A 25,212-nucleotide genomic window follows, 5' to 3' on the forward strand; every position below is an offset into this window, starting at 1 on the left:
AGCCCAACCCAAATGGGGTCACAAAGAGTTGGACACAACTGAACAACATTTTTCATGCTCTGGCATCTACCTAAAATCTGACATCTCTGTAACTTAACAAAAAGTAACACCAGTAAATGGTTCAAAACTGTTTTCTACTTGTGTATGTTTACCACTGTATCATAAATGACGTCTAGATCCCTAACTTGTAGTTATTTCTCTATTAGGGAATCTTTTGGGAATTAAGTTCCTTTATGTGAAATCAGCTATATTATGATTTTTTTTAATCTGCACAAATCATTCTAAGCAGTTATGTGCATTTGTACCTTCAACAAAATTCCCTCTGTGCCTATGCTGGTGTAACAGAGATGGCACTGATTAGAGTCAGGAAACTAGGTTCAGGCCTGGTGCTATATATGCTTTATCTTTGACCCTATTCACCTTCTAACCCCTCCCAGTCATATCTATATATATGGAGGGACCTGATAAGCAATTAGTTATACTGGGTTGTATGACTGATGCACTCTGATAATACGTTCTCACTCATGTGCTTCAATGAGTCCTTGCCTGTAGCTGATATTCAAAGAAGCGATTTCCTTAGTGGTGATCTTAGGGGCTCTCCCTCCTGATGCAGATGGTGATCCATCTATAACATATTTTTGGGGAATCATAAGAGTGACTTGTCCATAACCACACAGCAAGTACATTAAGGAGATAGGATTTTAATTCAGATATTATTTTTTTTGGGGGGAGGAGAGGATAGGGCAATTGGGATTAAGTGACTTGCCCAAGGTCACACGGCTAGTTTTTGTGTGTATGTGTCAAGTGTCTGAGGCCGGATCCAAACCCAGGTCCTCCTGACTCCAGGGCCGGCACTCTACTCACTGTTCAATGTAGCCACCCCATAATCAGATATTCTTGATTCCAAGTGTATCACTGGTCCCAGTTACTGGAATATATAAAATGAGATGGTTGTACTAGATGGCTTCTGAGATTTTTCTGGACAGAGGTTCAAATCTTGTCTCTGCTGTTTATTTCCCATGTGACCTTGGGAAAGTCATTTTTCCTCCTTGGGCCTTAGCTTCCTCAGCTGTAAAATGAAAAGGTTGGACCAAATGACTTTTGAGGCATGGCATACTATGGATGCAGGTCTTTAATTATCTAGGCCTATATTGGAGCTCTCTGCCCCACAGGAGAGTACCGAACAACTTCTTTCCTTACTAATAATTTCATCCTGTTATACCACCCTTCCCAGAATTCTATTCTGCATCGGATTCTAAGTAAGAAGGTAGGGAATAGGGTGTTGTGGTAGAAAGATGGGAACCTTGAGTTATCATCCTAGTGTTTGGAGTAGAGGAGAGAAAATCTGGGTATAATATAATTCCTTAGATCTGAGAAAGCAGATTTCAAAAGGCTCAGAGTAAAGATGAAAATAATGTTGGGAATACTAAAGCTTAGAAAGAGGCAAGGTTCTCTCCTGCATTCTTCCCCCATATGAGTTAAGCTAGATTTTCCCTAAAAGCCAACAAATTTGAGACAATTAAGAGGGGAGGGGGAACTCTATCCCCCTTAATGCAGCTTTCTGGTAGCCTCTGGCTGTGTTGCTTACTGGTAATGCAAGGGCATAAATGGTCATATACACTTACAATAGACCCTTCAGACTTAGAGAGATGTCCCAAGATCCTGTGAGTCACCAGACCTTGCCCTGACCAGATGCTTTTCCATATGGAAATGGAGAGAATAGGGCCCTTCTGGCCAAGCTAAGTGCTACTATCCTTCTCTATGTGATGCAGAGTAAATCTTTTACCAATTGTTGAATGACCTTTATGACTGCCTTATTTCATCCCAACATCAAACACGAACTAAGAGGGTGTCGACATCAGGGCTACCCCTAACATTTGGTGTGGTCGATAATCAGGATGAGATGGCCTCATGACTCATGTCTATGATATGTTAGGGGAAAGGCACTACAAAGAAGAAGGTTGGATGATTGGATAGCTGGAGACAGCTCTGTGGCATCCTATGGCAAATGCCTTTCTGGTGGTATAGAGGAAGTCTTCTCCATGACACAGGCTTCTGTTCATATACAGTGATATACTGTTTGGGTACCAGAGGAGGCTACCAGGGAAGGTTTAAAAAAAAAAAGCCCCACTCATACATACATGCAGAAGTGTGCACGCACGTGCGCACGCACACACACACACACCAACAGTCAAGCATTCTCTGGTGAATGTTGACCATCTTGCAGACACCAGACTACCAGCATAATGCAACTGGAAGGTGATTGGCCCAGCTCATTCAGCAACTGGACATAAACCTCTCAGCTCTGAAGCACCATGCAGTGAAGACAAGGAGCATCTCATGGATCTACAGAGCACACAAATGAAGGGACCTCTGCCGATGGGGACAAGAGATGGAGGTATATATAACATACTTTTAACTTTCCCATGAAACACAGAGGTTTCGCTAATATCAGCGTGATAATATAGGGGAATGAAAGCAAATTGAGGAAGAGACTTGGGAACTCTCACCAGTGAAGAGAAAAAGGAAGGAAGGAGAGGGAGAGAGGGTGGGAGAGAGAGAAAGAGAAAGAGAGAGAAAGAGAGAAGGAGGGAAGGAAGGAGGGAAGGAAGGAGGGAAGGAAGGAAGGAAGGATTGAATGATTATTATTATTCTGGGGAGAAGGGCGGTTTCCTCCACTGGGGGAGGAAAGAGGGGGCAGGCCACTGCCAAGGCACTGGTGAGCTTGTAAGAGAAGTTCAAAGAGCAAGCTGATGAATCACTGGAAATGCTCCTGAGAGCACAGTCTAATGGAGCCAGGGCTGAGACACTCTGCAGGAGAGCTTCAGAGACTTAGGGAGCTCTGAGATATTACTGTTACTGATTCAATAAATCAATTAGAGGCTCCAGATGGGGACTGCCCTTTGACTCTATTTAGGTGGCTGAGATGAGGAGTTACTCATATCTGGCCCCAGAAAGATGAATTCGCATTTTAACTGGTTCCATGATGGGGACCTCCTGGAGAAGGGGTGAAGTTCCTGAAGGAAATGGACTTGATAGACTGGATCAATGTGGGGCCACCACACACATACACCTACTACACTCTTTGACTAGCATGTTTCATGGACAATTAGATCCCACCTTCTGGGTGGAACCCTACCCAAAGGGCTTCAGACATCCGCTCTAGGTTTCACCTGCCACATAACTATACAAATGTGAGCTGATTAACTGGTGAAATTTGAGCAGGAATTTGGAACAGCTGTGGCTTGGGCAATACTGCTGTCAGTGCAAATAGGCGTTCAGGGAATGGGGGTAGAAGAGGAAATCACACAGCTCATACTGTGTTAAGTGGGTAAAATGTGAGAACACATTCTGTGCATGTGGCTCCTGAAACACAGGTTTGGTAAGAAAGCAACTGATAGGAAGTCTATGGAGGTGATAATAAGACTGTACAGGGAAATTCAGCAACAGAGATGGTTAGTGCCCTTCAGTCCCACAAATGTCTAAAATATCCTTTAAAATCTCTGCTCCATTTAAACCACTCAGAAAAGGCTACAGAGTGTGAAAGGGTTATCATGGGCTATAGGTGGTTCCTTTCAGCAACCTCGAACAGGTGATCATGGGCAGGGTCAAAGAGAAACCCCTAGAGTTGCCTAAATCATCCCATGGATTTAATGATAAACAGTACTGAGTCACCAGGGTTGGCAGTGGGAGGAGGTGGGGCTGGAAAGATATTTCTTCTCAGAAAAAGAAATTCAACAAGGAATAAAGGAGTTTTCAAAGAGGGTGGTGGTGAATTCTGGACCAGATAGGTCTACAAAGTGAATTCTAACCAACATAAAAAGAGCAATAATTTTATTATATATAAATCTTTTTTTTTTTGCAATAGTAAGAAAAAGACACCATTTCCATTTATTTCTATGCCACAAATATGGTGTTTATACCTAAACCAGGAAGAGAAAAGGTATAGAAAAAACTATGGACAAATGTCTTTAATGAATATTAATGGATTAATGAATATTTAATGAATATTAATACAAATACTAATGAATATTTTAATGAATATTAATGCAAAAGACATAATCAAATATTAGCAAGTAAGCTACAACAGCATATTAACAAGATTATACACTATGACATGTTATACACTATGAAACGTTAAGTTTCTACCTGAACTTCAGAGTTGTTTCAACATTAGGAAGACTGTAAATATAATAAACCAGGTGAATAGTATGTGATAAAAACTACATGACAATATCAATAGATGCTTAAAAGATTGACAAAATCCAACACCTGTTTCTATTAAAACTCTAGCAATCATAAGAATAAATGGACCTTTCCTTGATATGATAAATATCTATCTAAAGCTAAGAAAAATATTATGCATTGGAGAAAAGTTAATGGCTTTTCCAGTAAGATCTAATATAAAGCCAAGATGTCCATTATCATCACTACTATTTAACAGTGCTAGAAATGTAAACTATAGCAATGACAAAAAAAAGTAACAGAGAAGATATGCATAGGTACCCTATGCCATATATTATTATAGAAAAAAAAATAAATTGGAAAGACTTTAGAAGTCTGAGCAACAAAATGATAAAACATAAATCCAAAACGACAAAGATAAAAGATGTCATTTCCTTCCTTCCAGAGAAGTGATCAAGCAGAAAAAGATAAACATTTTTGGACAAAGACATGTTGGGCTTTGTTTTGCTGGACTGGGCATGTATGAATTAAAGGCTTTATTTTTCAGGATTTAAATTTTAAAAATATGATTAATTAAATTAACAATTAATATTTATTTAAAGTTAATTTTAAAAATTTGCTTAGTCAAGTGTAGGGTAAGAGGGAGGATAAGAGGGATGGTAAAAAAAAAGAAGAAATAATTTAAAAATTTTAAAGGTATTTATTTTCTAATGATGAAGATGAAGGAATGCTTTATTACTCTTTATGCCAGCTTTCTTTTCAATGTTCTGTTGTCAGGGAGAAAGGCAAGTGGCACCTGGCAGCTTATGGTGGACTACATGCTGCTGAACAACTTCATCTATCCTGTTTCTCTTATTACAGTTGCTTCTGATGTTCTGACCTCATCAATATCATAGAGCAGATATCTCAGACAAAAGGTGAGTGGAATGGGATTATTGACCTCCCCAACACTTTTTTCTTTATCCCCATGCCTGAGACTAGCCAGGTTCAGAATATAAGAATAAGAAGGCACAAATAGACAGCAGACTTTCTAAAAGATCTTGGGATTTTATTGAACTATAAGAACAATATGAGTCAGTAGCATAAAGTAGCAGCCAAAAATAACTAATATGATCTTCAGCTTGTTTAGAGGGGGCTTGTCATTCCTTCTAGGAATAGGGAGGTGATGTTTTCCCTTTACTCTGATCTTCTTAGACCTTAATAAGAATATTGGGTTTGGTTCTAGGCACCATGATTTAGGGCATTGATGAGATGAAGGATGTCCAGAGGAAGTCAACCAAAATGGTCAAGCAAGGGGACTCAGTCCATGACGTATGAGGAGCAGCTGAAGGAACAAGGTATGTTTAGTTTGCATAAAAGAAACCGCAGGGGGGACATGAGAGCTGTCTCCAAGTATCTGAAGGGCTGTCTTCTGGAGGAGTGGTAAGACTTGCTCTGTTTGGCCCCAGAGGGAAGGACTGAGACACATGCATAGAAATGGCAGAAAGGTAAAATGTATTACTAGAGGAGAGGGGTGCTCCCTCTCCTTGAGCAGAGATTGGACGACCACTTGTTGGGTTGGCTATAATGGGGGTACTCTATCCACTGAGCCACCTAGCTATCCCATCCTTTCATATATGTTAGGCTGGATGGTCACAGAGGTCCCTCCAAGTCTCATATTCTGTGCTTTTCTCCCTTCCATTAGAGCTTTGAACCTATGAATATACACCATCATGTAAGGTTTTAAGATTTGAATAGTACTTTCCTCATAGAACTTCTCTGAAAAAGCTATAATAAATATTATTAATCCCATTTTACAGATGTAGAAATAAAGAAGTTAAGTGTTTTGCCCTAAGAAGTATAACTAGCAAGTACTGGAGCCACCTAGAAGCCAGGTTTTTTTTCTTCCTTATTTCAAATTCAGCACTCATTTGCATCCATCACACAATTGTATCCTACATTATCTCACTGCTTCAGCTTGCTAGCTGTGTGCCATGGGACAAGTCACTTGGCTGACTCATCTGCAAAATGAAGGGAATAATACTTGCTCTACTGACCTCATAGGACTGTTGTGAGGAAAAAGCTTTGTGAACCTCAAATTCTAACATGTGTGAGCTACCAGATGGACGCTCAAAGATACATAGTCATATCTTAAAGGTTTTTTTTTTAATCAATAGACTCTACAAAATTATCACTATTTCATTAATTTTCTAAATTAAATATGAACACCTAAAACAAAAGTAAACTTTTAATGTTAGAATCATTTTAACTGATTCCATGTCATTTAAAGAGCCTGTTTTATTTTCCCCTTTAGGAAGTTTTTTTTCCTATTAATGATTTTATAAATAATCCTTTTTTTGTCTAGTATTGACTCGTGATTTCTAACTAAGACTGGAAGTGATTTACAGATGTCCCATTGTTCTGATATTTATAGGGACACGGGGAAATTTTTTCTTTTTATTTGCTTGTTCCTTTGAAGCACACTAAGCCCTAAATCAGTAGTTTCTTCTTCAAATAAAAGTTTCCAACAGCATATTTTGACATGTGTGATGCTGCGTTTTTTAATATCAGCTAAAATGCAGTCATTTCACAGACTAAAATGTACAATTTTCATTTTAAACTTTACAAACTCATTTCCCAGATGCCATTTAAAGATGCGTGCCATCCTTTCAAACCACAATTCCTTAAATCTGACAGACTGTATTAGGAAAGGTGGATATGTCCTATGGAAAAAATTCATTGTGATAATGAGTTTTAAAAAGCCAGTTGGGAAGGATTATAGCTGGGTGAGGGGTGCAGGGGGAGAGGATGCATATAAAAAGATTTTGCAAAGAATATGAGAACAAATGCTTTTTATCTCCTCTTGGGAAAATATATTTTAGTTAGCATTAATAACTGTACCTTGTCATTACGTTGCTCCACCTATAAATGTCAACAGTTCAATAAATAACTTTATTCTAGAAGTTTATAGGCCAATGATGTGGGCTAAAACTTGAAAAACGAATAACCTTGAGATGAGATTTTTCTAAAGAAAAGTCAGTCCACTGAAATCAAAGGATTAAAGGAGAGATGGGGAACAATGGATATAGAATATTACATTCTATTGTATAGAATGCCAGACACCATTAAAATGTTTCCTAGTTTTACTGAGTTGCATTTAAAATTTTTTTTCTCTTTTTAATCTGGGCAAGAGATATAATCTGAAATGGTGATATAAAAATTTTTAAAAGAAGGCAGAGAAAATATTTTTCTGTATTATTTTTATGACAATGCTACTGCATTTTTGTTTTAATCAGATCTAATAATTTAAGACATCTTTTTATTAACTTGTATAATTTAATGCTCTTTGTTCCAGATAATATAATAAAACTGGTGGTGAGATGCAGAAAAGGGAAATGTATAGTTGGGAGCTGTTAGGAGAACATTTCATATGGCTGACTATTGATGTGCTAAATGTATCAAGGGCAAACATCTAGGAAAGGAGTTCCCGGGAATTATCCTATATAGTGTTACTAGAATAATCTTCCTTGTGTATAGCTCATCATGCCATGCCTCTACTCTAAAATCTTCCTATTGTCTCCTGGGTAAAAGGTCAAAATCTGTTTCTTGCATTGCAAGGTCTCCACAATTCATTTCCATCATAATTTTCCAAACTTCTTGGAAAACAGATCAGAACTTTGATCCCAAGAGTCTTGGGATTAGGAATGTCCTTAAAGCCACTGGACCTGCTTTTGACTTATCTCTGCTAAGTTTTTTTTTTTTTTTCAATCTCATCAGTGAGGTGAAAAATCCTGTGGAGGAGATTACGTTCTTTATCATCACCAGCAACAACTGCCTACCAACTGCCACTAATAGGCAGATGAGTGTAAAAGCCTCAAGAGTGGCAGCCCTCCTCAAACCACCTGTGTGACTTCTAGCCCTCCCAGTCATCATCTGTAGAGAAGGGGCCAGCCATCCCCACCAACTGTCAGCCAACTGCCAACCACACAACAGGCAAGTCAGCCTTGCTGAAGTCGTGGGGCACATGAGCCAGCCAAATCAAACCACCACCACTACCTTAACCACAAACTCCTCTCAGATGAGAGATGGTCCAATACCTTGATCCCATAAGCCTTTGGGAAAGCAATGCTGCCAGACTAATGCCTACAGTCATCACCCTGGGAAGCAACCCCTGTGGAACTGTAGCCCGGAAACTGCCCCTTCCTGTAGATACTGCAGTACCACTTGTTGAAGACCCAGAAAAGAAAGTCCTTGCCACTGCCACTGCCATACGATTCAACGTCAGAAACTGATGGTATTTTATCAGTGCAAATGATATTACAAAGAGGCCTTGCCATTTGATTTGTTGCTGTACCCCAAGAAGCAAGGGATCTTTTCCATAGGACTAGCTGCTAAAATCTTTCAAATGCCTCATCTTCCCTATTAGAACGTGAGCTTGAGAACATGGTTTGTCTTTTCTATTTGCATCCTCAAGGCTTAGCACAGTTCTTTGCATGTAGTAAATGCTTATTAAATGCTTCATTCATTCGTTCGTTCGTTCATTCATTCATTCATTCATTCATTCTCTGTGCCTCTTGGCTTTTTTGACTTCTTTGAAGTCTCAGCTAAAATCTCACTTTCTGCAAGAAGCATTTCCTAGTCCTTAATGATGGCACCTTCCCTCTGAGATTATATTCAATGTATCCAAGTATTCAATTCAAAATATCTTGTTTCTGCATAGTTGTTTGCATTTTGTCTCTCTCCCATTTGACCATTAGCTCCCTGAGAACAGGGGCTACTTTATTGTGCCTTTTTTTCTTTTTAAAAAAATATTTATTTATTTTTAGTTTTCAGCTTTCACTTTTATAAGATTTTGAGTTTCAAATTTCCCCCTCCTTCCCCTACCCCAAGACAATATGCAATCTGATATAAGCTATCCCTGTACAATCATGTTAAACATATTTTCACGTTAGTCATGTTGTAAAAGAATAATCAGAACAAAAGGGAAAAGCCAAGATTAGAAAGGAAGCAAAAACCTAGGAAACAATTTTTGCCTTTCTTTCTAACCCCAGTACTTAGCACATGGTAGGCATCTAATAAATACTTGTTGACTCACTCAGTTTTGGAGATGACATATCAGAAAGGACATTTTAATATGAAGGGCATCCACTGGCAGGTAACCAGGATGGTGACAAAATCCAAGACTACACCAATATGAGGATTAACGGATGGACCTGTCTACCTTTAGCCTGGGGAAGAGAAGACTTGGGGGAAACATCAAAACTTCATCCAAGTGCTTAGAGGATTGGTATCTGGAAACAGAATTAGATTTGCCCCACTTGATCCAAGTGGGCAAATCTAGAAACAATGAATAGAAACTACAAAGGAGAATTGGGATTGACATAAGGAGAAAAACTTCCAAAGACTTAGAACCATAATAAAAGTACAGTGGGCTGCCTGGGCAGGGAGGGGGCCTCCCTTCTCTAGAAGGCTTCAAAGAAAAGCTAGAGGATCAACATTTGGGGATGTCATAAAGAATATTCTTGTTCAGATATGAGATGGAATATGGCGTCCCTTCAATTCAATTTAACAATAATTTATTCACTGTTGTGAAGAGAATAAGAGCGAGCTGAGATCTGGGTTTTAATAAATTTAGGTGTGGATTTATTGATCAAGCTTGTGACTATACACTCAAATCAGGCAGCCTTGAATTGGGATATAGACAAGGCTTATAAAGGCAAAAACCACAATTGAGGAGGGGAGCTAGTGTAAGCAGTGACATACTGCCAAGAACAGCCATTGGTTGGATCCATAGCTCAGGGCTAATTTCGGAAACATGGCACAAGGGTAGAAGGGTGCAGCAGCTGGGGTCCTTTCTAGAACAGGGTGGAGGGCATAGGGGCAGTGGAATTTCCCAGAACAGGCTGGGGTCATGGAACATGACAGAGTCATGTTCTGGGTGAATGGTGTGGGGGACCCTGCTTGGTCAGCATCCCAGAACAGGGTGATCTCTTGCATGGGATAGACTTGCCCAGTGATCTCTACAGGCTTTCACCATAATCTTTATACATGCTGCTCTTTCAAGGCTTACTGATTTAGGGAAGTACTAACTCAGGGAAAGATAAGGGAGCAGGGGACTATGCCTTGGGTGACTCTTACCCAGGACTACACCTTTAAGTCATTACAAGCAATTATAGGGTTTAGGATAAAGACAAAGACAAATATAAAGGGGCTTAATAGTGGGCTTCAAATCATGTGGCATGTGATTTGGGTTACCTTACAACACACTACCTACTATGAAGGCACTGTGAATAAAAAGACAAAAATGAAAATCAGTCTCTATTCTCAAGGAACTTGCTTTCTACTTACATTCTTCCAACTATGAGGTTATTAACTTCTAACTATTATGAAATTTGGTCTCTGATACTTACTAGCTGTGTGACTCTGGGCAAGTCTCTTAACTCTATCTGCCTCAGTTTCCTCATCTGTCAAATGAGCTGGAGAAAGAAATGGAAAACCACTTCAGTATCTTTGCCAAGAAAACCCCAAATAGGGTCACAAAGAGTTAAACATGATCGAAACAAGCAAACAACAACCAAACTGTTACCTTACAGTAGAGGATGAAATGGTTGAAGGATTTCTTCAAATCTAGATCAACCCCATGACCCTGGCCTACTTCTCTACTTCTACCACAATGGCCTTCTTAAGATGAGTGTCTCCAATCCTATAAGTTCTTCCTCTGAGAGGTAAGTTCTTTCCTAGAATGTCTATTTGAAGGAGGATCAGGCAGTACTAGTAAATATTTAAACACAGAAAAGACAAGACCTACTTTAAAATTTAATCATCATTATTAACATTTTTTCTTATAACCTCTTCCTCTGATTGGTGAGTTTTCCCCTAGAATTACTATCTGAGTAGGGACCAAGCATGTGATAGTAATTATCCCATCCACTTAAAAGTAATTACCTTTGTTAGGTAAGAACACCTGTTGATTAAATCAATCAACCCAGAAATCCAGGGTGAATAGGATCAGAAATTTATGTAAAAGGGAGGAATTTTTTCTGAACCGAAGAGAGTTTATGGGTGTCTGAAAGGGGAGAGGTTGGTGCAAGTGTGAGGTCAGGAAACTCTGAGTAATGTAAGACTGAACTGTAGCAATGGAAATATTTCCCTTCTCCCACCTTCTTACTCTACCCAAAGATATAGCCAGTAAATATTAAAAGAAAAAGAGGAAAAGAAATCATCAAAAGGGATCAACACATTTAAAAACACACAATTGATATCGTATACGATGTTCTAACAGCCGTGGAAAGGACCAGGGAGGGAAATGTCTTCTCATATCTTTTCTTTGAGATTTCTTCATTATTTCACATTTCGTTTTGAGTGTTTTGTGGTTTGTCCTTTCTCATGGACATTGTTGTAGTCCCTCTATCGTTTCCCCATCTCTATTTACTTCACTTTGCATCAGTTCATAGAAATCTTTCTTAGATTCTCTGTACTCAGTCAGTCATCAAGCATTCTTCAAGCAGCTAGGGTGTGCTAGGCGGTATGCTAAGTGTTCAGGATACAAAAAGAGGCAAAATCCAAACAGTCCATTACAAAGTGTTTAGCCATCCCCCAATTAAAGGGCATCTATTTTGTTTTCATTTCTTTGCTACTGAAAAAAACTGCTGCTATAAAGATTTTGGTATACATGGGGACTTTTTTGTTGATGATCCCCTTGGGTTATCTCTAGTGGCATCTCTAGGTCAACAGGTATGGACATTTTAGCCACTTTATTTGCACAATTTCCAACAGCTCTGCCAACTATACATTAATGTGTCTATCCCCAAGCTCTTCAACACTAACTATTCAAATGTTCTGTCAAATCTCTGGGTGTGCGGTGAAAACTCAAGATTGTTTTGACTTTCATTTTTCTTATCATTAGTGATTTGGAACATTCTTTCATATGGTTAATAGTTTGTAATTGTGGGAGGTTTTTTTTTTTGAAGGGGGGAAGGTAAGGCAACTGGGGTTAAGTGATTTGCTCAGGGTCACACAGCTAGTTACGTGTCAAATGTCACTTGACAGGTCAGGTTTGAACTCAGGTCCTCCTGACTTCAGGGCAGGTGCTCCACTCACTGTACCACCTAGCTACCCCTTGGTTTTCTGAGACCTGTTTTTTCATAACCTTTGACTAGCCATTATTCTTCTATAATATTCTTATGATTAGTCCATCCATTTGTTCTTTGGCATTAATGAACAGGCAAGATGCTGACTCTTCATTATCATAGCATTTAGGATATCTGATACTCTGAAAGTGATTCAATTGCAAATTTAAATGGGATTTGAACAAGATAGAGTATGTCCATTTCAACAGTGACTGTAAAAGATCCAGTCTATTCATTGAATGATAGAGTAGAGCAGGTAAGGTCATATAGGACAGTAGACCAATTTTATAGCCTCTAAAATGTGCACAAAATTTTCACTGACATTGCTTGGATTTGGTCACAATTGCCCAAGAATAGAATTTGCTCGTGCCTGTAATTAACTTTTGCTTGAGGTTCTTTTGTTAAGAATGTATGATTTGTAGCCCTGCTTAAGACCACCTTTGCATTTGATGTATGATGATAAGAATAAGAAAGATGATGCAATTATAAGAAAGGGCAGTAGGTTGTAGAGTTCAGAAGAAAGATGAGATTAGCATTAATTGAATTGAGGAGTATATTTCCAGGTCAGGAAGAGATGGTGCACATAGGAAATTCCTTGCTTCTGGGGGAGTTGCTTTTTGTTTTCAAAAGAAAATATTTTTAAAACACCCATTCACCTACACTCTCTGGAAACTTAAATTCATGCCTTCAATTCACCCCCTATTTCCCAACTCCCTTCTTCCTACGTCTTTTAAGTCAGCAAGGCTTTCTTATCTAGATGTTGCTTTTGGAAGAGACTATAATTTTCATGAAGGTCTTATGACAGATATTTGTAATTTGTGGCATACACAGCAGTCAGGAAGACCTGGCAGGTAACTTGCCTCATCTTTGCTCTCAATCTCAGGGTGTATGACCCTAGGCAAGTCATTTAACTCTCTCTGCCTCACTTCTTTAATCTGTAAAATGAACTTAAGAAGGAAATGGCAAACTACTTTAGTATCTTTGCCAAGAAAACTGCAAATAGGGTCATAAAGTCAGACACGAATGAAAAAAGACACAACAACAAAATCAGGGAGGATCTATTTCTTTCCTTTTTTTCCCCACCATCTTCTTCAAAACCTCTTCAATCACCTTGCCTTCCTATGCTTCCCTTCTCCCTGCAGTTCTGTGCCTTTGTACTTATGTTGTAGCTTTCCATTAAGATGATGTAAACTTTTGGAGGTCAGGGGTTGCTTTTTTGTATCTGTATCCACCAAGCTTGGCACAGAGTTAGCACTTAGTAAATACTCATATTTTCATTCAAAACAGAATAAGTTCTACCTCTGACACATCCTAGCCCTGTGGCCATGTGTAATGGGAATGCAAATTTGGAAGATCTTCCCTGCCCCTAGGCTAAAGTGCACCTGAAGCCTGGGGTGGGAGGCTTGTTTTTCAGTAGATATTTCTTGATTGGCCAGTGAGTCAATAAGGTTGTTACATTCTCTGAGCCAGGAGAAGGCTATATAAGTCCTGATGTGTAGCTTTGTTTTGGGACTCACTTTGAGAAGTGTTCTGTGATTTGATCTGAATTCTGGGAAGCCATTGTTGAGAGTCCCCCGGCTTTGAAAAACCCAGATGTGGAAACCCAGATGTTGACTGGGTATGGATGTAATGGTTGGACAGTTTGGAATCTGTCTACTTGATTTGTTTCTGTCTTGATAATTCTGCCTGTATGCTTTGAAGTTCGGGGTGAACGATATATGTCTGACTGATTAAAGTAAGCTTGTTAACCCATTTTGAGTTGCTTTCCTTTAACAAAGCAGATCCAAGAACCTGTGGTAGCTGCAAACCCTGAGGACACTTGGGGTGCTTGCTGCTACACCATGGAAGAGTCATTTAAAGTTTCTTTAAGATTCAGTTAACCTCCACTTTTCAACGTGCCTCATTCAAAATTCCTTACACTAAAGAAATCACAAGTCAGGATTCAAATTTTTAAAAAATCTTCACTATAACTTGTGAACTTGGGTTACATGGCACACACATGTATATTTGTACATGTATATACATGTATACATGTACGTATATATGATTTAACTTCCCATCTGAAATTTTTTTTAATGCAAAATTTTTTAAACTTTAAATAAAAAACCTTAAATTTGTCTTCCCAAAACAATACATTGAAATATTTTTAATTCAAAGTTCTCAAATTCACATATGGTTTAAAGGGGGAGAAAATAATTCTAAATGGCTTTGTATCATTTACATCGATCAGAAACCTCCCTGATTTCATTAGTCCAAAATGCCAAAACCTAGGCTTCCATGAGTAATGGTTTGAAGGACTAGTTACTGAGAAGGCAATCTGGCATAGTAGACAGTGTACATGGTTTAAAGCCAAGAAGAGCCGGGTTATGTTTCTGATACACAACAATAAAGATAATTTAAAATTCATATGAGAGCAGCATTTGCCTTAGAAAAATAGGCCAATCTTATCAGTGCCAGTAACCTCAATAAATAAAACAGCATAAAACCAATAGCATGGGCATTAATCAAATGGGAGTCCTTCTAAGAAAAGGAACATGTTTACCTTGGGTATCTGAATACTATATCCAACCAGGAGATAACTTTTTGTATTGGAAAATAAATATTGAAGCTGGCACCTACAACTCTACGTAAAATTGGCTACAAATTATTATGATTGGAAACTCAGAATTAAGTCAAAATAACAATATATAGATCAAAATGCAGGACACCCAGTTCCTTCAAATGGAAATGATAAAAGAGAGGAATAAAGTCACAACCTAGTTTACAAAAGTCTTTAAGGTCACAAGGTGATCTTGCATCTCAAACATTACCTACAGACTGGATCAGAGATAACCTGTGCCTCCAACGAGTCTGTGGGTACAAAAGTCCAAAATCCATTTCATAAACTGGCTTAGACTTTGACACCCCAATCACTCACAGTCAGGCTTCTAGTAATTGCATTTCTTAAAAAAATCACTGGTCAGGAGCCCTTTTGGGTTCCTCTCCAGCTCTTAGGGGCAGGGAGGGGGAGCCTCTTTAATGAAAATATTAATTTTTTAATTAATACGTCATATTCTACGTCACCCTCCAAAATAGCCAGTGGCTTTTCAGGTTTTTTTTTATCAGCTTCTCAGCAAACGCACCTTTATAGACTCATAAAACTTAATGCAGGGCTGGAAGGAACCTGAGAGATCTACTAGGAGGGATTATTAATCTGTAGCCGAGAACTTGTTACACAAACACACACACACAAGAATATACAACATATGTATATGCTAAATACATGATTATGTATACACTCAGACACAATATATGCTATACATACACACACACTATAGTGCATATATACTTAAACAAAATAAATAAAACTGGTTTCCTTTGTGATTTTATTTTAAGCATTCAAAAATACTATTGAGGAGTTCATGAGACTGCCGAAGGGGTCCGTGACACACAAGTTACAAGCCCCAGATCTAGAACAACTCTTTCCCCTTTTACAGATGGGAAAACTGAGGCCCAGAAAGGAAAGGAATCATACAGGTATTTACAGAGCAGAGCCTGGACTCCAGTCGTCCTTTAGAGTAACCCTCCCTTCTCAAAAGCCACTTGTGTTCAGCTGTTTGCATAAATGGAATCTAATCCAGAGCTACAGGGGCGGGATTATTTCCGATATTTTGTTTTCGGGCTGCCCGGGTCCTCCGGCCTCCTTTCCGGGCCCCGCCTCCGCAGAGCAGCAAACGAAATAGGCTGAAATCGAGCCGAGGCTGAAACTGAAAGTCTGAAATCTACCAGCGCAGCCCCAGCTGAGTGCGGGGCTCAGAGAGCAACGGGCATGCTCATTGGCCAGGACCAGGATGATGGGCGGCTCCCACAGAGACAGCCACGCCCACTTCCTCGGCTGGGAACAAATGAAAAGCGAAGACATCTCCGAAAGTCCCCGGTGGCGCGGTGATGCAAGTGCGTGTAAGGAGACGTGAGGACGCGCGCATGCGAAAGAGAAAGCGTGAGTTCCTTGTTTCTCTTCCTTGTTACCCCCAATCCAGGCTCTTGTTTCTTCTTCCTGCCCAGTTTTCCAGCACCCCGGGTTTGGGGGCAAGCTAGATGTCCCGCCGTCCCCGTGGCCAGGAAGCTCGCGGGTCGGGTGGGAGCTGGGGTTCCCCCCAGGCAAGTCTGAGATGCGGGAAGTTTGCTTCCCAGACTCAAATCTGCTGTCATTCCCTGGAGAATTAGCACAGGAAAATGTGTGTGAAAACTTGCTGAAGCTTAGACGTGATGGTTCTTAAGTATTTACAGATAATAAATGATGCTGCTGAAAGAAGAATTAGCAGAAGCAAGCCTTCTAGATTGCTGCTGTCATCCCCCTTAGAAGCGATGTCGAAACCACTTTTTCTTTGTAATACAGTGTTCAGTTTGCCAGAGTGCTCTCCATCTCAGAAAAAAAAAAGAACTTAATTATTCATTTCTGTGGTGGGGGACCCACAGGCAGTGAGAGGTTGTGGAAAGAGGGCTTAACTTGGAGTCAGTCTTGGTACTGACTGCAGTTCTAATCCTGGCTCTGAGGCCTCATTAACCTCCCTAGGGCCCTCTGCTCATTTGTAAAATGAGGGAGTTGGACTACATGGCATTTGAGGTCCCTTGAAGCTGTAAAACTTATGACCGGCATTCAAAATTGGGCTTCTGACCTATATTAGTTCAGTTACCCACTGAGTCTCATGTAAATCTCTTAAGACTTATCTACTAAGTTAGATATGGGGGTGGGCCTGTAGGTGTAGGAACCCTTCCCTGATGAAATCACAACTCTCTTGTCAATGCTTATATAAGCAAGCTTCATTATCTAGACTGGTGTTTTCCAGCCATCTAAAATTTCATTTAATTATCAACTTAAAATATTCAAACCAATTTGAAAGGAAAACTTAAAGAAAAAAAGTGTAGGCTTCCATGCTTGTACAATTTAGAATTTACAATTGTACAATTACAATTTAGATTGTAAATCTAAATGATATACAGAACTCAATTCAGCCTTTTCTTGGTGACCCAGGGTCAGCATGTTGAACTTCCATGAATATTTTGTGCCCAGTACTGTGAAACCCTCTGGGCTCTCAACTGGCAAGGATAGGCCTCTGTCTCTATACTCATTGACCAACACTGAAGAGGTACCTAGGGCCTATATGTGTGTATGTGCATACATACACACATAGGTATTTATGTGTGTATATATGTATTTATGTATGTATATATATATATATTAAAATCAGTGAGAACTAAAAACTGCCAAAGAGATAGATAGATAGATAGATAGATAGATAGATAGATAGCTATATTTTTGGCAATGTTTAGCTCTCACTGATTTTAGTATTTTCTGATTTGCCCCTTCTTCTGTGACCTGGGAGTAGAAATAGCTCCTGAGTGTAGCTCCTTTTAGGTTTACAAAACACTTTGTATATATGTATTTGTTGCATACATTATACAAGGGTGTCCCAAAAGTTCTAGGGAAGCTTTAATTAAAATTCACTAAAGATTTTGGGGTGCTGTATATTGGATCCCACAGGTATTCAGTATTGCCGTTTCATGATGAGGAAACAGGTTTGAAGAATATATTTGACTTGGGTTAAATGCCTTGAAGAGGCATTGTGTTTCAGGGGGGCAGAAGGCAGGGGTTTGAATCTTGGTTTTACTTTCTTCTTTGCTGCCTGTGTGACATTAACTTCTCTAGTCTTTATTTTCTTCATCTAAAATGAGAAGGATGGAATATGTGACCCCTGAGGTCCCTGACAACTTTATATCCCTAATCCTATGATCTAATAGCTAGTAGTTATTGGAAGAAGGATTGGAGCCTAGGCCTCCCTTGATTCCACATCTAGGACCCTTTCCATTCCATTGTTGGCTCGAAGCTGGGAAGCAATCTTGTTTGATGTTTGTGCTCAAAGCTTGAGTGACTTCTTAAAGAAATTTGTTGCATCGCTTTTAGTTGCTTAGAGACTTTTTTTGCTTCTGGGTTTTCACCTGTCACAGACGTTGCTGGATAAATAACCTGATGAAGTTGAGCATGACTTTACACACCTACTTCAACATTATTATTGACCAGTTTTTAAAAATTGGTGCATTTTGTCTCTATGTCACCTTCTTTTCCAAATTGAGACTTTGCCTTTCCTCATCTCTCTCTTTCCAGACATTTCTTGTAACATAGCTTGAGAAAGAAGAAAAATTCAGAAAAATCAATCAACCCATCAGTTGTGTCTGATATTATATGTAGTGTTCCTTGTCCATAGTCATTCTTCGATGAAGGGAGGGAAATTCATTTTTCTTTTCTTTATTTAAAATAAACTTTTATTAATAATTTCTTATTTGTATTGTGGGTGAAAGATGAAATGATGGAGGAAACAAGGATTCAAGCTTCCGAGCATATTAATTTATTAAGCAATGAATGCCAATTGCTGAGCATATTGGGACCAGTACTTTTCCTCAACTTTGTCACTGGGCCTGGATAAAAGAGCAGACAGACTTGCATACATTGAAAACAATCAAATTAAACTAATTAAAAGAAATCAATCGGGATTCATTTAGGTAATCTGCTTTCTAAAAGGAGAAATAATTAGGGACTTTTCTAAGTTAGGAGGGAAAGAGTGAACAGGTGTAATTCCCTGAAATCAGAAAAAAAGGTGTCCCACTTCCCCACAGTATCTGTAAACAGTCAAGGGAACATGAACAATAATAATCGATTGATCGTTATGGGACCAGTTTCAGATAAGACATAAGGGTTGCTTAAGATAGACAATTGTGAGAAAACTCCTCACATCAGTGTTTGGGGCTGACTGGGTTTCTGGTCAGCATAACCTACCGGTAGGTCCTCAGTTAAGGGTCTCTAAGCAGCAGGTAGAGGTAATCCAGCTGCCCAGCCACACAGGTCTAGGTTCAAACACTACAGTAAGGTTTTCTTCCAATTCCCACAATTGAATCAAGTTTTCTCACAAGACAGAAGTTGAATTAGACCCATAATTGAATAGAAAGGGAATTGAACTAGCTCTAGAATTGAGTCACATGATAGAGTCTCAGTGGTTCATTCACTTCCCACAATTAACATTTCTGGTCTCATCCTCTCAATTTCCTTATTATATCACCTGCATTTCCTGTAAAATGAAGAATAGAGAGGAAAAAAACACACATCAAAAAAATCTGACTTGCAGTTTCACACACATGGGACCCCTCAGTGAAGAAGGTGGTGAAGTGACTTTTTATGCTTTTTCTTTTGAGTCCAGACTTTGTCTTTATGGTCTTAGAGCATTCAGATTACATTGTTGGTGTCAAACTCAAATGGACTCAAACCCAAAAGGCTGCATATTTCCTTAGAAAACTGCATATTAGCATTATCTAAGTTCTCTTGTATTTTTAAATTTATTTTATTAAACTTTTCCCAATTACATTTTAAATCTGGCTAGGGCTGCATATGTTTAACACTAGATTTAAATTGTATTATTCTTTCCCTTTGCAATATTGTAAATTTATGTTATTTTCCTGGTTCTTATTACTCTGTACCACTTATAATGTCTTCACATATTTCTCTGGCTTCTTCATAGTCATCATTTCTTACCAGTAATATTCATACATATTATCAGTATATGTAACAATTTATTGAGCTACCATTCTTAAGGGCAATGATGCAGATGACCTCATGAAAGAGAATTTCCTCCCCCTCAAAAAAATTATCAATGCCTTTCTGCTTTTATAACCTCTAGAGGTGTGTAACTGATCATAGATAGGAGTGATTGGAGATTTAGCATCATCTGACAGGGGTGGGGAACCTTCAACCTCAAGGCCTTGGTCCTTGGGTGTGACCTTCTGACTGAGTCCAACTTTTATAGAACAAATTTTTTTTTTTTGGAGAGGGGAAGGTAGGGCAATTGGGGTTAAGTGACTCGCCCAAGGTCACATGACTAGTTTTTTGTATTAAGTGTCTGAGCCAAATTTGAACTCAGGTCCTCCTGACTCCAGGGCTGCTTCTCTATTCACTGCACTACAGCTGCCCAAGAACAAATCTTTCTATTAAGGAGATTTGTTCTGTGGAGTTTGAGAAGGGCCGTGCTTGAGGACCTAGAGGGCCATATGAGGCTGAAGGCATTTACCTCCCCCCCATTCTAACACATACCACCATATTGGATACTACAGTGTTGCTAATGGAAATTATGAATGAGAGTTTGCTTTGAGCATCACTTAAAGCTTTGTGGCTTTGAATTTCAGTTACAATAATATCTCTTGGTTATTGTGTTGTAAAATGAGTACCTTCCCATCATGTAATGTTTATTTTTCAAAAATGTTTAGTACAGCACTGAAAAAAAAGTTACTTCTACTATAATCCACTCATTCCTTCTGTAATCCTTATTTATAATAAGGGACTTGCCATGATTTTAGAAACAGAGGAAAGGTCAGAGTTTTACTGTCTTTCATAAAGGAAATGCATCTTGAAAGGTAAAAATCCATGTCTGGGAGTTAAATGCCATCATCATTCTAATCACCAGGGTAACAGAGTTGACCCTCACATATTGTTTTGGGAAGTGGATGGGAATCCAAGGTCAGGGAATTTGATGTTTTGAATACCGAATGGAGAATTGACAGGTAGAAGATTGGTAACTTAGCTCCCAGATGATCAAGGGTCCTTCACTAAAATTGGTGTGAGTGATTTGATCAATGCCAGAAGCTGTTGTTGCCCTCCATTCTTATTTTTCAGTCAGGATGCTAAATAACAGCTTGCAGCCTGTTCCCTGTTTCACCAGCAAAAGGAGAATTCTGAATTTATGAGCTCTAATCTAAATTGTTTCCCATTTTTGTGAGTTGTGACAGCTGTATCATTCTTAAAAGCTATTTAGTATTGTAACTGGCTGCTATTTAGCATTATAAATGACTCCGGAATAATAATAATAATAATTAAAAAAAAACCAAACCCATGGAATAGAGGAAAATACAGTACTTATATTTACTGGTTCCAAGTTTTTTTGTTGTGTGAAAACAGCTGGTTTACATTCATGTTTTATGATGTTTTAAAATAGTTGACTTTTAATTAACAAACATTTAGCACTTTGTGCTATCGTAAAGGAAAATACTTTGAAATGCCTGTTATTGTTAATTGTTTTTATTGTGAAGCAGAATGGTGTAATGGATAGTGCTGGCCATGGGGTTAGGAAGACTTATGTTCAAGTTTGCCTCTATATGTTAGCTGCATGTCCATGGGCTGATAAATCACGGAGCCTCTCAGTGACACTTGAAAATGTAGATGAGTTGTTCACCTCCATGGGGAGAGGGAGTTTCTACACCAGAGCTCCCTATACCCATGAAATAATAGGTTCAGCCTCCTCCAGATGGCTGTTATTGTTGGTGTGGTTGTTGTCATAGTCAACTGACTCTTCCTTATTGGGAGGTTCACTGGGGGTAGCTCTAGTTCCCCTTCATTCTGCCAGTTTCATTGGATTCTATTGTAGTAAGGCTATTTGAAGTCCTATGGATGATTTTGATAGTATCTAGTACATAGTACAGATTTGATTGATCATGTTTTTGAGGAACTGTGGTATTGTTGTCAATGAGCCTTTGAATTAAGACAACAGTGCCAGTACGATGGGGACATTTTTCAACTTGTATGGCTCCTGGAAGTCAGTAACAAACTTCTGGAATTTGGTGTAGGCTGCATTATATACTGTATTAGATAATATGCAATATATTCTTTATATATACACACATAATATATGGTATATTTCAACTTTTCGAGAAACCTATACTTAGATCCTACTCTGTGTGTGTGTGTGTGTGTATTTGAGGGAGATATAAGGGTTAAGTAAGATGCTACCCATATAGTTACCATTGTCATGAAGCAGCTAATTGATAGAGAAGATAGTACCTGTCCTGGAGTCAGGAAGACCTGAATTTGAATCCTGACCCAGACATTTACTAGCTGGACCCCCCAGGCGAGTCACTTAGCCTCATTTTTTTCATCTGTCCAGTGAGGATAATACCAGCACCTTCCTCACAGGATTGTAGTGAGGATCACATGAGATGATTGAAAAGTGCTTTGCAAAGACATAGAAAGAGAAATCCCATTTAAAGTTACTGTAGACATTATAAAATATTTGGGAATCTACCTGCCAAAACAAACCCAGGACCTATATGAACACAACTACAAAACACTTTTCACACAAATAAAGTCAGATCTAACTAATTGGAAAAATATCAATTGCTCGTGGCTGGGGAGAGCTAATATAATTAAAATGACAATTTTACCTAAATTAAATTATATATTTAGTGCCATACACATTACCAAAAAACTACTTTATAGAGCTAGAAAAAATGGTAACAAAATTCATTTGGAAGAATAAACGGTCTAGAATATCAAGGGAATTAATGAAAAGAAATGCTAGGGATGATGGCCTAGCTATACCAGATTTCAATCTGTATTATAAAGCAGCAGTCATCAAAACTACTTGGTACTGGCTGAGGAATAGAGGAGTGGATCAATGGAATAGATCAGGCACATGAGATTCAGAAGTCAACGACTATAGTAAACTATTGTTTGATAAACCCCAAGACCCCAGTTTTTGGGATAAGAACTCACTATTTGACAAAAACTGCTGGGAAAACTGGAATATAGTATGGCAGAAACTGGGCATAGACCATTATCTAACACCATATACCAAAATCAAGTCTAAATGGGTGCATGATCTAGGTATAAAGGTTGATACTGTAAACAGTCTCGTAAAACAAGGAATAGTTTATCTGTCAGACTTGTGGAGAAGGAAAGACTTTATGACTAAACAAGAATTAGAGAACATTGTAAAATGTAAAATGGATAATTTTGACTATATGAAATTGAAAAGCTTTGGTACAAACAAAGCCAGTGTAATCAAGATTAAGAGGAGGTGGGAAATTGGGAAAGAATCTTTACAACCTATGTCTCTGACAAAGGACTCATTTCTAAAATATACAGAGAATTGAGTCAAATTTATAAGAATACAAGTCATTCCCCAATTGATAAATGGTCAAAGGATATGAACAGGCAATTTTTAGAGAAAGAAATTAAAGATATCTATAAGCACATTTAGAAATGCTCTAAATCACTATTGGTTAGAGAAATGCAAATCAGAACAACTCTGAGGTACCACATTTCACCGGTCAGATTGGCTAAGATGACAAAACAGGAAAATGACAAATGCTGGAGAGGATGTGGGCAAATTGGAACACTAATGCATTGCTGTTGGAGTTGTGAACTGATCCCGCCTTTCTGGAGAGCAATCTGGAATTATGCCCAAAGGGCTATAAATACTTTCATATCCTTTGACCCAGCAATACCACTTCTAGGGTTATATCCCAAAGAGATCATAGAAGTGAGAGGAAGACCCATATGTACAAAAATATTTATAGCAGCTCTTTTTGTGGTGGCAAAGAATTGGAAATTAAGGGGGTGCCCATCAATTGGGGAATGGCTGAACAAGTTGTGGTATATGCATGTTATGGAATACTATTGTGCCATAAGAAATGAGGAGCAGACGGTCTTCATATTTACCTGGAGAGGCTTATACAAACTGATGCTGAGTGAGAAGAGCAGAACCAGGAGAAATTTGTACACAATTACAGACACAACGTATGTGTGATGACCAACTTTGGTAGAGCGGACTCTTCTCGGCAATGCAGTGATATAAGTCAGTCCCAAAAGACTCATAATGGAGAGAAATATGTGCATCCAGAGAAAGAACTAGAAAGAACTGAGTTTATATCCAGGTGGAAGCAAAATACCTGATCTTTTTCCTTCTCTTATTTGGTTTTATGTCTTCTTTACCATTTTTCATTCCATGTGATACAATCTATCTTTATAACCTGACTAATGTATAATGTGAAAGTATTTACAGATCCTATACTTGACTATATGCCACCATGGGGGAGAGGGGAGGGAGGGGGACAAAATGTGAAACTCAAGGAATTGTGGAATTGAATCCTGTAAATTAAAAGGAAACAAACAAATTAATTAAAAAAAAAAGAAAAAAAAGAAAAGTGCTTTGCAAGACCTTTAGGAGTTATTTTAAATGTGTATGAAGTCTGTAAAGTAAGAAGATGGATTTCCATCAGCCACGTGAGAGAAGTCTTCTTGCTTTATTTCGGGTGCTACCATGGAAAGCCACAGATGATGGCTTGCTTGTGTTCTTTAGCAGTGATCATAGCACATTGTCCACTCTAAGGGTTCTCCTTTATCACATCATGGAGCACTTTGGCAGTCTGGGCTTGCCTGTAGATGACTTCTCAGACGACTTTTAAAATGCAAAGATTACAAAGGAAACCAATTACACTTGTGTGCACACCAAAAACTGTGCAACAGAAATCATTACCCAAATAATACTGGAAGGTTTCTCAAGGTAGGAAGCAGAAAAGAATGGTTTATTATGATCTTGAGAAAGGGCCACCCTCCTGACAGATGTTCAGGGAGGAGAAGTGATTTACAAAAGGAAATGGCAAAGGTATAAAGCCCTAACGTGGAATTCTCTCCCACCCCCCTCCTTACCCTTTTCTTCCATTGGCTGGAAGTTAGGTGTACAATCTAAGTGCAGCCTTCTACCTCAAGTACCAGAACAAGGAAAGAGACCACCCAATGTACATCTGAGAAAGCACTTCTGTCCTCATTTGGTATATCTTGTGCTGAGGTGGCACTGGGGAGGGTCTCCATTGCTCTAAGTCCCAGGTTCCTGTAAGGTCAGGTGACTTCTAAACTTAGAGAGAGAGAGATAGACAGACAGACATAGAGATAGAGAGACAGAAGACAGACAGACAGAAAAGCAGAGAGAGACAGAGACAGAGAGTAGATGCTGAAGCCACTCTAGATTTGATTTTTCAGAATGGAGAAACTTCACTGGAAATTATCCCTCACACACTGAATTATAGTTACCAAAATATATTTATAGAAAAAAAGTTCAAA

General features: G+C 38.8%; 1 protein-coding gene and 1 long non-coding RNA gene across 7 annotated transcripts in view; both read left to right on the forward strand.

Moving 5' to 3' along the window:
• The first annotated feature begins 1,935 nt into the window (after window positions 1–1,935).
• On the forward strand, window positions 1,936–8,865 carry LOC138174247 (uncharacterized). 2 transcript variants are annotated; one of them, XR_011171649.1, is made up of 4 exons: window positions 1,936–2,398; window positions 4,963–5,102; window positions 5,411–5,522; window positions 7,942–8,865. It is a non-coding gene; the product is annotated as an uncharacterized lncRNA (long non-coding RNA). The 2 variants fall into 2 exon arrangements; XR_011171650.1 differs by having other exon boundaries at window positions 5,047–5,102.
• Window positions 8,866–16,132: 7,267 nt separating this feature from the next.
• RHBDD1 (rhomboid domain containing 1) overlaps window positions 16,133–25,212 on the forward strand; it is a 220,733-nt gene continuing 211,653 nt past the window's right edge. For 2 of the 5 annotated variants that reach the window (XM_069104549.1, XM_069104548.1), the window contains exon 1: window positions 16,139–16,272. The gene's annotated coding sequence lies outside the window, so the exon portion shown is untranslated. Of the gene's footprint in view, window positions 16,273–25,212 lie in introns of all 5 variants that reach the window. The other 3 variants (XM_069104551.1, XM_069104552.1, XM_069104550.1) reach the window with 3 other exon arrangements.

The sequence above is a fragment of the Petaurus breviceps genome, unplaced genomic scaffold (genome assembly GCF_028583685.1).
Source record: "Petaurus breviceps papuanus isolate PSGF00001 unplaced genomic scaffold, PetGlider_PUasm1.0 688, whole genome shotgun sequence".
Classification (NCBI taxonomy): domain Eukaryota; kingdom Metazoa; phylum Chordata; class Mammalia; order Diprotodontia; family Petauridae; genus Petaurus; species Petaurus breviceps.